Raw genomic sequence first — 13,718 nt, 5'->3', positions numbered from 1 at the left:
CGCCTCGATTGTTTCACGATTAATAGCAATTTCACAATGACATAATCAATCATACGAAAAAAAATAAAATAAAATCCCAGATTTCATCCCAGTCGCTTTCCGATTGGTATCATATTGTATATATAGGGTGCTATTGTAGCTGTCATTGCATCGATGTCAAATTCCGGAGTATTACATCGCGATAGATAATTATATTCATTTCTCAACGCATCAACAATGTAAATAATTAAAAGTATAGATACTATTGGATTTGCAGGTATAATCGATAAACAAACAGGAATTTAATATGTAATATCTTGTTGGGCTATTATTCGTAGGTACTCTACCATGAATATCACACGTCGGCGACACGAGAATATCGGAATATCGAGGGCAATGTAGTAGATGTCAACGTGTCAAGCGGAGCGTAAAGTAATGGATTGTGACATTTAGCAAGATTCACATAGATAGATATTGCAATGTTATTTTTCAAGCATGCAGTTACGCCAAGTGACTTCGTAATCCTCAATCAATGACGAAAACTGGAATATTGTCTTAAAAATAATATCCCTCCCTATTTTTTCGTCGCCCGTGTTATGCCGCAAAATAACGTACCCCTCAAATTAAACACAAACTTCCCCGCCCCGAGTTAAGAAAGCAATTATTTTTAAAGAAAACATATTTTTGGGTTCTCCTCCATTCTTCGTCCCGTTCAACGTGTAACATAAAAAATGGCCTCGGAAGGCACTCTCGATGGCTGGCTGCAGCTTTCCCTTCCACGAAAAATTACTACATTTCCGAAGGGTCCCGACAAGTGCAACGATCATGGGCATCGATCCGCATCGGTCGCCGTTGGGAACTAAATTTGCCGACGGTAAAAGCAATTTATTTCCAACTCCATCTCGACTACCAGCGCAACAAAAATTGTATAGTCTGCCTCCGCAGACGCTGCCGCATCGCAAGAAGTAAAGTAATTTCACACAATCATTACTTCGTACAATAACATAAAAAAGTATCTGTTGAAATAGTTAATCACATTTCTCTTGTACAAAATACAGCATAATTAAGTGTATTTCGAGTTTTTGCGCTCAAAAGAAAAAAAAAGCGTATATCAAAAAATTGTTATCATTACAAATATTTCATTAACGATTAATTAACGTTCATTCCTCGCGAAAACTTGCATCTTTAAAAGCTCTTATAAAGGATAATTAATAAATTATAATCTTTTATAAACACAATGAAAATATTTATCAACGTCAAAAACGTCAGTTAATCATTAAACTTCATCAAGATGCAAATCTTTAATCTAAATATTTTTTTCAGAAGTTCCATGTAAAAAATAATCCATTTAAGAAACGCTCGCTTATATAGGTTCGATCCTTTTGAGAAATTACCACGTTCCTCCGAATTTCTTTTTCTGCCTGGTAAAACGATCATAGCTGTCGATCCGTATCGGTTGCCGTTCGCGAGTTAAATTCGCCGACGAAGAAGGAACCCTTCTATAGAAAAGGAAGAGCCTCCCAACCCAAAAATTCTATCGTACGCAACCTAGGAAGCAGCCGCCGATCGAACGAGCCATTTCTCCTCGGTCTTACATCACTTTTATGCCCGCCATATTTCTGACCGACCAAACGGTCCGACGAATAATGCATTATTTACGACGAAATTCCACGAAAACCGACTGTAAGCATCATCGTGGAGAAAAAAATTCACGCAATCTTCTCGAGCACAATACTATATATTCTTTACTAAATTATGTGAGTCTTTTATAATAATAATATATAGATATGATTCTTCTCAATAATAATGCACTGATTTTTGATTTGATAAAATTTTTACTCGAAACAATTATTATGAATGTGATGATTATTCAAATAAAATATTTTTACAATATTTTGTTATTAATCAATTCATAAATTTTAATTATAAAAATTCCATTTGATTACGTCTATAGTTTTTGCATATCGAAATAGAAGATATCTTTCTATGCATCTGCGCGACGATTCTTTGACGTTCCATTACATTGATTAAAATCTATCTCACAGAATCGATACATTTTTACACTCTCAATAATGATCTGCTTTATTTTCAACGAAAAAAAATAATACGCACGCGAATTTGCATGAAGTCGTAATACTATTTTTTATGTGACACGCATGAAAAATTAGATACAAATGACATGTACGAGTTAAAAATTTCTACACGAAAGTACAGATTAATTTTTTCAGTAGCATCTTTTTTATATATGTATACCTTTATATAAATATAGAAAGAAAGAATAAAATGTTTTTTTATCAAAATCATATAATCATAAATTTTTATACAAAATAGAAAATTTCTTTTTCTCTCTATTAGATAAATATATAAAAAGACTAATTTTAGAATTCGCAAAACATACTATTCCCATAAATACGTTTCATATTATTTGCTCATGCATTTGCGACTGCAGCAAAATTTTAGTTTACATCGCTCGACGATTAATCTCAGTCGATTCGTTGGCAGCTTTCCGAGCAATGACTATCGACAGTTCCCGCAATTTCTTCTAACCTTCGCCCTTCCAGCACCACCATATTCGCCACCTGACCCAACATTGAAATATTATCGGCGTTAAGGAAGGTGCTGGGAGAGCAAAGATATCCTCGATCATCATAACCAGAATACGACATGAGAGACGAGTTCGTAGACTATCAATTTTTTGCAAAAAACGAAAATCGTTAATCGAAATTTAATTATCAATTTTGTTGTCGTTCCCGTGTTATTTAACGAAATGAGAAGCTTCGCTATTCTCAAAATTAGAAAAAGCTCCTTAAAAATAATTATCGGATAACTTAACTTTTTTTCTAACTTGTATAATTTTTTTTAATTCATGTAAAAACTGAATCAATTATATACATATATTTCATTCATTCTTATTGATAAAAATCGTCCGATAGATATTTAAGTATGCATATAACAGTGTCAACGCGACACTATTGTGTCATGACAGCACCTCGGCTTACAGTCGAGTATCACAATGTGCATCTACAGTAATGATAAATAATGCTTCGCGATCGATCAAAAATAACCGTTTTTACGCCCTTCTGAAGTTCACACGCGCGACGCTGGAAAGCTTAACGATCCCGACGACTCAGACTTCGCCATCGCCAACTATGCCGCAAGATCGAGGACGGTAATGCAGATTTATCGGTACAAAATGATATTCCTGCAAAAAGCCATGCACGAAGATCGTTATGGAACGACGAAGATATCGAGCTAAAACGAGCAATCAGTTTTTCTGTCCGGCCTTTAACTCAGAATAATGTCCAGTTTTTTGCTGCCATAAGTCCTTTCACAGCGCGAAATATTCGTTAGAAGTATTATCCCGCTTGTACGATACTTACTCCGCGGCTAATTTATTTGCCGCGTAATGTAGATTGCCATTTCACGTGCGCGATTTTCTTCGCATTCAATTCGCGACGATTATCAATGAATTAATAATCAGTTATAGTAACTTTTAATTATTATTATACGTAATTGTATTTAAATCGTAAGATAATAACATTAGTGACATCGTGTGATTTATAAGAAAGATGGAAAGCATCCGCGCCTTTATTAGAAAAATGTTAATTTCTTCTCGAATGTTATAGACTGCTTCCAAGACACGCTAATAAATAAATGAATAAATTACTCATTCCATTATCCTTTTTAATTATAAATTTTGATATCCGAGACAGCGCGTTAATGTTATTCAACATTTCCATATCATCGGCGTCAATCTTTCACGGGAGACGCGCGGTTACAAAATGACGACGGTGCTCCTTCGAGCGCGCAACGACCCTTCCTCCTTCGCGTTCTCGGGTTAATCTCAGTCGGAATAATTGCATCCTAGTACGTGATAGATGATGTCATCTCGCCGTTCGTAACCTCGTATTCCATAACTTCGCAATATGGCGCGCAACTTGCATCGAAACTCCAAGATCGAGAGGAGACGATTGTTACATGGCCGGGAAGGGGGAAGACAATCCTCGTATTCGAGGGAATCGCAAATTAGGTTTTCCTACTGTTCCAGCTACAAACCCTATGATCCCGTCTGTGAAACGGGAGAGATCACGGATACACATAATCCTTTCGATAATCTAGATCGCGTTGTATATCGTAATCCGAACTATGCGTCAAGTATACAGATTGAAGTATAATTTGAAGTAACGTTTATTTTTTTTTAATGTTCCTCTTCTTTATTCATAACTTATTAAATTTTTAACATGATGCATATAGTCGCTTCGCATCGAATAGACACTTTAAATTCTGCATAAATTACTATATTAAGAGAATATTAATAAAAATTGCTAATAAATTAATAATAAAAGAATATAACTAATCATAGTATTCCATTGTCGAAAAATATAGAATTTTAATATTTTATAAAATATATTTATATGTGTCATAAATATATTTTATACGTGTATCGCATGATATACATGGCATTCGCGAGATGTAAGAAATTTGCGAGAGAGGTCAATCAAAAACACGCACCGTAATTGCACCGCCGGGCTTGCAACCAACCACCGTCTATGTGTATTAACTATCCGCAAAAATACAGCCTTCCCGACACAAGAACGTTAAACCACATCTCTCTTCGCGCGGTTTCGCATCTAACCCGGCGAAGCTACACAGCGTGTAATGGACCGCGAGCATCACGCCGTCTCTTTTCCCGCACGGATGTTATTTAGTAGAAAGTACTTATTCACGAGAGCAGTAAAGCGGCCATTATAAGTCTCCGGAGGCAAATAACCGTGGAGCTACCCCATATCGCCCACTTTCATAAATCGAGAGTCGTGGGAGAAGGGTCGAGGGTAAAAAAACAGAAAAATAAGAACAGAAGACTTGAAGAATGAAACGCAGAAACTGAAAGAAATGCGAAAAGCAGGAGACGGGAACGAGAGAAATGGCTCGCGTTCGTAAATGCAAATGCAAATGCAAATGCGATATGGATGGGAACCGCGAACACGTATATGATGGCTCGAAACGCGAGAGTGTGAGAGAATAAAAAGCAGTCGATAGAGATGTTTGAACAAAGGAACAGCGAATGATGTTGGCCAAAAGAGGAACTTGATAATGAGCCTAAGAAGACGGCGCTGTAGGGATAAATCTACGAGTGGATAGCGAATAGAAGAAACCCGGGGGTAGCGCAGGGGGGAGGAGAGAAAGGTCGAAGCGCGGAAAGAGGGAGCACGGATAGGAATCTATGGAAACGATGGCTGAAGAACGTTCTCGTGGAGTCGTCTTCAGTCGGGCTGCTGTACACAACGGCACGAAATTGAGGCAAGGAATCGGGGAGGAAGATAATCTTGCCTGCACTGTTCTCTCTTGACCTCGGAGCACAAAGGCGCCCAACGAGCTGAAAACCGCCTCGCAGCTCTCTCTCCTCAACGGAGGATCACCCGCCGTAGTTCTGTGTGACGGTACATAGTTATCAAGAGCGAGTAAACAGGAGAAAATTTTGACTGTACGATGCAACGCGTATATAACAGCGCGACAATATTTATATAATCTTCGAGATGTGTATTATCTTAAATTTCGAAAACGAGATTCACAAACCAAAACCACTTTTGATACTGCTACTTCGATCGGGGTATTCATTGATAATTATTAATACTGAATTAGAAAACTATACAAGAATTTAAAATAGAACGATATTTAGAGATCCTACACATGATATACGGTTAAAAAATATAATTTCAATGAAATTGAAATTTTTCTCTATTATAATATTATTTCAAAGATATCATGGGATTTAAATATATACATACATTGCTCGTCGCAAGCTTATCATCCACATAAAATATTCCATTTCTCGTTTCCTCGGGTCTAGATTAAAAAAGTAAACGATAAAATTTTTAATTTCCCTTTTTCTTCAACAAGCTGACTGTCCATTTAACAGAATTTCTTGTTAGTTCTCATATTTCTCCCGGCATATACCTATGGCGAATTCGCGATTGCCCATCCAATCGCGCAAACCGTCCTCCCGGAGTTTCGATTTCGTCGGTCGGCTTGGCAGCACTAAAACGGAAGTTTCATTTCAGTCCCTTCCTGCCGCCATGCCTTAAAATTTTAAACGGATCGCTCGGGATACGAAGGAATTGAGGAAAAAAGAGACAGCGTTCATGCAACTTTATCGACGATGAAAAGACGACCTCGCTCGGGCGTGACAACGTGATGCTTCGCTTTTCTATGGACCCCAGGAGATTTGGTTTCCCTCGTTCAACCCCATGTGCTATTGCGTTCTTCGCACTCGACGACGGAATCGAGAGAAATATTCGCATATCGATATCATAGTTAGAAACGTACGTATAATTTTATAATCTACTATAGAGCTTCGAAAAAATATAACAGATCTGTCTGAATCTAGCACGTGTAAAGGATAAAAATAAAAGCTCTTGTCGATCTCGTAAATAACTGTCATTATGCGAGAGAGAGTCCGACAATTGCTATGCTACTGTACCAATTTGCATACTTATTAATTAGAAACTTCTCAACATTGTAGATTTTGAGAGTTGTGCATTTACTAAGAACAAGACGTCAGTTTATTTGAAGCATATATTATACAATCCGAGAGATAAATTGAAAAAATATTGACAAATATTTGACTAATAAAAATTTTCTTACAAATACTCAAATTTAAAGCTTAGCGAGCTTACAATAGTATTTAAGTAAATTGTCAAAGATGATTAGTTTTTTCAAGAAGTGGCTAAAATAAATTCAGCTGAAAGATAGAGTGTCGCGTATTTTTTAACAGATATCAATGTCGACATGAATGTCAAACATTGATGGCAGATGAGAATGAGAGGAAAACCTGAATGAACCTAGGGAACTACCATAACAAGAAGCAACGATTATCGACAGCTGTCGTCGATGTCTAGAATCTAACAGCCGCGCTAGATTGAGTTTCGCAAGCAGGGGCGAAATAGAATCAATAAAAAAACGTAATTTATATACAGCGTCTCCTAGTAAAAAAGTTGGTATTTATATACGTACGATTTTAACTTTTCATATATTCTGTGTGTGCGTATGTGTGTATGTGTGTGTGTGTGTGTGTGTGTGTAATGCAAAAGGATCGGAAAATACCGTGAGCTCGAATATTGCAATCTAAACCGCGACGTTCCAATGTGAACTTCATATATAACTCAATATTAATCATCATTAATATAGTACGCCGATATATATCTGTTTTCGTTTGGCCGATAACGTTCCAATGATAGTGGCACATGCTATATAAATACGGCGTTACAAATGAATCAATGTGAAATTTGTCGCGCGGATTAATTTTAAAGGATTAACACATGTATATGTGTGTGTGTGTGTGTGTGTGTGTGTGTGTGTGTGTGTGTGTGTGTGTGTGTGTGTGTGTGTTCGGTTCAACAAACGTGCTCCGTTAATATCCTGATAACGCTCGTAATTTTGCGGATCCGCGGCGATATGACGATGTAAAGCACAAAGGTTGACATCGTCCGGCGTATATATATATATATAATCCACGCTATTTTCGCTTTGTGGGATATTGAAATTCGTTTAAATTCCACGGCATTATTCGTCGATGTGTAATTTAATTCACCGGCGGCAAATAATCGTATAAATGCACAGACCGATCATTCACGCGCATTGACGACTTTTTCAGTTTGCACGGCATTGTTACGTTTCGATATTACCTACATAGAGAGGACTACGATAAAAATTCGCTATTTCAATTTTTTTTATTCCCCGCAACATTTGTGTATTTAACGTTCAATAACGAGTCTTTAAAAAAAATACTCGAAATAAAATATAAAATTATATTAGCAAAATATATCTGGACAGTATATAAAAATAGACTGCACTATAAACTTTAATTTATTAAGATTTTTACGCATATACAGACGCGTCGATATTGTTTCATCATAGGAAATGGGTTATTTAATCAGAAAATTTACGATATAAGTTCGCATGACGATAAAAGCTAATTGCAACATAATCTTAAGCCATAAATAATCGCAGTGCGGTATGCGCTATCGTTAACGTGCATATCGCGCAATGCTCATCGTTACAATGTTATTGTTAGTGCGTAACCGTTAGTCCGTTCGTTATCTTTCGATACGCCTGCTATTTTTAGCGGATTTTTTTTTAATTGCACGGCAGCTACACTCGGTGCGCAACAGCGAAAACGGGAGCAACTAGCCTGTGCATAGTGCATTTTAACGCTTTTATGGATACTTCTCCATAGAGACATATATACGTTCTTATATTCTTCATTCCGGTAAAATTTATTTACACTTGCAATAAAACGATGTGTAATTATATGTAGATATCGCGGTCATATGATGTGTCGTCAGATTCAACGATCGGAGCTATGCAGGAATAATTATGTATAGCGATTAATATGTTCTATATTTTTTTTTTTTATAAAAATCTCTTCTTCGTATGTTAATTGCACCGCTGCTATTACACTCGCATTTTCGCGACGGTCTGTTGCATGTATGTATCTGTTATCTTAATCGAATGGCGCTGCAATAACGGATTGAAACGCTCGACTATATTTTGCGCAACTATATCTTTTGCAGAAAACTGCTCTTCACACACAAGCTCTTGGAGTATATTTAATTGCGTCACCGCTATTACGCGCAATCTCGCGGCAGGCGCTTTCATCGATTGTGTCCTTTGTATTAATCAAATGACGGTGCAATAACGAATTGAAACACATAACTACGTCGTTTGCCACGCAAATGGCTCTATCGCACGTTGCGAATAATATAAAACTGACAAACGGCCGAGGGCGATCCATCGAAAACGGCTTATTAATTGAAAAGTATAACTGCAATGGTGAAGGGAGAGGGCTAATTACGGTCACTTTTGAGAAAATTAAACATTCTCATTCTGTGCATGTGATTTTATTACTCAGCGCTGTCCAATTTTGCCTTCGTTACGCTTCAAAAATTCTGAGCATACAAAACAATAAATAATCTCCTCTGTGAATAGTTGTATATCCTCTATTTTGTCAAAAACTCTCTTTAATCTTCGTTAATCCCACACATTATCTTCGACACACTCCCACTTCGAGAAATCAAATTTGAATGTATAGCATAATTATAGCGAATTTACTGCTCTAATTCCGAATTCATTGCAAAATAAATTTATATAGTAATCAATAACATTCCAACCTCCATTTCACTACAAAACAAATCTACGTTAATGCAATTAGTTGGTTTCTCGATTTTACATTTCAATTTCAAAATCGAACGAGAACAATTAATTGTATTAATATAGTTTCTCATGTAGTAATATAAGTGTCAGAATTTTGTTTTTAATTATTTTTTTAAATTTATTTTACAAATAATACATTTGAATTTATAGGATATTTTGATAACAATTAATTAATAACAATTAGTTTGATAACAATTAATGCGAGAAACAATTTGATATTAAAATAATATTGTTAATTTCTTTTGATTTTGGCCATTTTACTGTTATAGAATTATAATGTATTCCGCGTTAATGTATCTACAAAAATATAATATTTTTATAATAAATTTTTGAATAATTACTTAGATATTAATTCTAATGTATTTCTTTTTTGTTTACAATTACCAAGTGTTTTTAAAAATTAGGTTATTAGCATAATGATAAATGAGCAACCCCCCTCTTTTTAATGTAAATTTTCTGTTAATTGGCAAAAGCAACAAATTCGGAATTAGAGTAAGAAATTAGCACTTGATTATGTCAACTATAAGAATTTAATTTTATGATAGGAAGCTAACAAAAGTTCTCTCTCCTCACCTCTCTCCCACCCCTTGCTCCAATATTTAAAAGAGTCTTAATGAAATATATATTTTATCATTCAAGAATATAGGAAACAAAATATTAAATGCATTTATATGTGTGCATTATTATACAATATATATTATATAATATATAGCCGTTTAAAAAGAAGAAAGCAGAGATGATTGATAAGTACATATTAAATGTTGCTATTTGATACATGTAAAAATATAGTCTGCAGAATGTAAAGTCTTTCGCGGAGTAAAAACACTCCTTGATAAACTATCGAAGAATGTCGACGATACTTTATTCGTGTTTGTCACATGACCGCAAATTTACGGTAGCGAATAGTCAAAACCCACGAAGCGAAGTCTCCGTCACTTATTTCATCGGAATTACTTCCGCTTATCCGTGTTTTGCTTCCTCGAGCGAGACATCATACAACGGACATGAAATCGATGAGCGGACAAATGAAAGTACTCGAAAAGCTCGACAGTAAGATATGAGAAACAGATGTGAAAAACAAAGTGAATCGGAATTACGCGGATGAATCAAAACATCTATTCAACGAGTAATCAGACGAAGATTAGAATCCTAGTATATCAATATATATATCCTAAGTATTAAGTAATTCAACCTAAATGCATAAAACAATGTTTTTCCGCGTTTTATAGTCATAATTATGTGCCAACAATATATATTACCAACAATATATTGCCAACAATATATTTATATAAATGTATAAATCGCAATATAAATGTATATATATCGCTTTTGCTTTTATGGAATAAAATTCTATGATGTTTAAAATAATGGCTGCTTCGCAATATAAATAAAATGCTCTCTTTTAACATTTACTCGCATTTCAAAAGCATGTATTTAGGACTTTTGCAATTTCGCCCGAGAGAGGAATGAAACACATCGAAGAATGATGAATTAGTAATATGTAGGCGGACTACACGCAAGGTAAATTCACTGGTCAATCGTTCTTTTGTGATGCATGAGATTTCCACGATCACGTATAATGAAATGGGAAATAAAGTGCGAACAATTCCGTCACTCTCCGGTCACTCACCGTCATGGCATTCCACTGAAAAGAAGCGTGTACGCACACACTGCCTCATTGTTCCTGTCACGACTTCACGCTTAAAAAGTTCTTTCAATTTAAATCCTTCCGAAACGAGAGGCGTTAATTTAAATTTGAAATTAGAACGATTTAGGCCTTTTTTCCGGTAGACTGACTTGTTACAAAATAATGTTTCGAAGTGAGCATTTTATATGTAAGCGGAAAATAAAAGCATATACTTGAAAAATCACAATAATGAATTATTAATATGTTATATACACGTATATATACATACCTACATATATTCATATACGTATATTATTATGTTATAGTATAATTTACGTACTATAACATTTGCACACTTTATTCATTTTCAATATTCGAATATTATTATATTAATGTATTTAAATATAAATATTATTTCAATAATAAATCATGATTATAAATAATAATTAATCATATATTATAATGATATATATTATAATTACGTAATAATTAAATAAAAATACTAACATAATTCCTTACTTCATATTAGTCTCGCTAAAGGATTATATTTTCAAACTCTATTGTGTATTATTATTATTCTTCTCAATTATCAAGTTAATACGATTGTGGAGCAATAATGTAAAGTAATAAAATAAATAAATATACTATAAGTTCGACTAAAAAAATATATACCTATACAATATACGAAAAACAAAATAACTTGTCTTAATATATGTGCATAACATGTATTAATAATTCATCATTCAAATAACTGCGTTTTAATCGCACATTATACAAATTGAAGCCGAATTAAAAATTAATTAACGGTTAATTCGATATAGTTGTTCATGAAACATTCAATTTTAATTACCGCAAAGCAAAAGATCCAAACGATAGTTCAGTTAGACCATTTGCGTCATAAAATCGCTCAGAATTATATCAAATCGCATCATAAAATCGACCATACGATGATGCCGATGTTACGAACCAAGGCAGAAAATTATTATACTTACATTCTCGTGATATATCATTGTCATAAACACGGATAACGATCTCAGAAATTAAATCACAAAGAGAAACGATGTTTATGTTCATCAAATTAGCTATTGTAAATAAATTTAAATTAAATAATAAATATGAATAATTTTAATTATTATTTTAAATAATTATATAAACATTATTTTTAAAAAATATTAAATTAATATTTCAACCGCAAAAAGAATTTGCTATTAAAAGATTAAATAATATATACTATTTCGTTATTAAAAAATATAAAAAATATTTATATTTTAATATTTAAAAAATATATGGGCATGTGTGTTTGAAATTTATATTTCATTAAAATGGGTGAAAAACGCAAAAGTATAATGTAGACGATCATGAAAACTAATGTAACACGCGTCTCACGTATAATGCATGCGTTTCAGTAACAAGAAGCATTCGCAATTAGAGGGCATATCGAATAATTAAAAGGTTGTTAGTCTCGCCACATATAACTCAAATCGCGTGAAGCAGAAATAAACTCTAGAATTTTCAAGGCCGGCCGACGTAGCTAAGGCGATCGATCGTTCTTTTTGTTCTGCATAAGAATACGTAAATAATCGCGCGATAAGCGCCATATGTTCACGCATAATTATCAATACAGATAAACAAATAAAAAGAATAAATAATCGTGATTAGCCAAAATTAGCAAAAATCACGTAATACAAGATATAATTCGATGTAACACAAACATTCTATAATATAATATTTATCATCGAAAAACATATCAAGTTATTAGTAGATTGATATATGTCAATATTGCAAAATATCGTTATACATAAAATATCCTTATTACAGCTACTCACGAATTGGAATCAGATTGGAAACTTCTCTATCAGCAAAATCAAAGCGACACGCGATGGAAATGGATAGAGCAAATGAAGAAATGACTTTCCGCGGCGATCTAATGGACAGCTTTAATTACAATGGGCATGTATATGTATGAATGAATGGGTGTGCGTGTACTAATAGCGTACAGATCACATGGCGTGCAGAGGCTCGGAACTGTTCGAAACCATCGTATATTCCGCAAATTACCATAACGATTCTTTCGGCATTATGCATTTTTCATATGTTCGTTTACAGATATAACGAGTACATATGTTCTTTTTCTCTACTTTCAGAACTCAGTTCGTCACATAGCTCAGAGATACGGTCAGGATAAAAAATGGTAATATTTTTCGTTCTAAAATGCTACTGATTCTTTATGTACTTTATGAAAATTCTCAAAGCCATTATACTTTATCATGTTTGTCAAAAAATTCGTGTGACGTGCGAAAATAAAAAATCAATAATTTTAGAAGTATTAAATATCCGAATCTACATATACGTTTGCAGTGAAATGCTTATGCCACGACGTCTATTCTTATCTCCAGCCGCGATTTTATCTATGACTGACGTCAATCTACGTGAGTTTTATCATCGCAGATAACGTAAGAAAGTCTTGGCGAAGATTCGATCGGCGTGATACGTTACAAGGACGACACTCCGTATCTGGGACAGTTACGCGAATGCAATCAATAGAACGGCAAACTCAAGATACGTACCTTGAGAATCGTACAGGCTATCCGGAACGAGGCGGATATCTACTTGGGAAACGGTCTTCTTCGCATCCTCGATAATTATACTCGCCTTGTTAAGCGGCAGATGCTAAGTCGGATTATCGGCGAAAACTTCGAACGTATACTTCTACGTACGCTGGAAATATGTGCAGGGGCGCGAAGAAGAGAGAGATCTCCAAGATTTCCAAACCAGTGACCGCCTAGATCTGCAATAGAAATGAAAGTTCCGATTAGATACGGGCAAATCGTTTGAAAGTTTAGAGTTCGGGAAACTTCAATCATTCTATATAAATGTATAGCGCAAATAATGAGTTTGT

The 13,718-nt window shown here is 34.6% G+C and overlaps 1 protein-coding gene across 6 annotated transcripts in view; it reads right to left on the bottom strand.

Annotated features, from left to right (window-relative positions):
• Pgant9 (polypeptide N-acetylgalactosaminyltransferase 9) overlaps nucleotides 1-13,718 on the bottom strand; it is a 201,516-nt gene that overhangs the window by 142,549 nt on the left and 45,249 nt on the right. For 5 of the 6 annotated variants that reach the window (XM_083057830.1, XM_083057861.1, XM_083057851.1 and 2 more), the window contains exon 2: nucleotides 13,387-13,607. The exons of the other annotated variant lie outside the window; for it this stretch is intronic. The gene's annotated coding sequence lies outside the window, so the exon portion shown is untranslated. The remainder of the gene's footprint in view (nucleotides 1-13,386; nucleotides 13,608-13,718) is intronic. 6 annotated transcript variants of the gene reach the window in all.

The sequence above is a fragment of the Prenolepis imparis genome, unplaced genomic scaffold (assembly GCF_030444845.1).
Source record: "Prenolepis imparis isolate NDT839.2.m4 unplaced genomic scaffold, iyPreImpa1.0 SCAF_2, whole genome shotgun sequence".
NCBI classification, from domain to species: Eukaryota; Metazoa; Arthropoda; class Insecta; order Hymenoptera; family Formicidae; genus Prenolepis; species Prenolepis imparis.
Note: the sequence above shows the minus strand (reverse complement) of the source record. Positions and strands in the feature narration are given on the sequence as shown.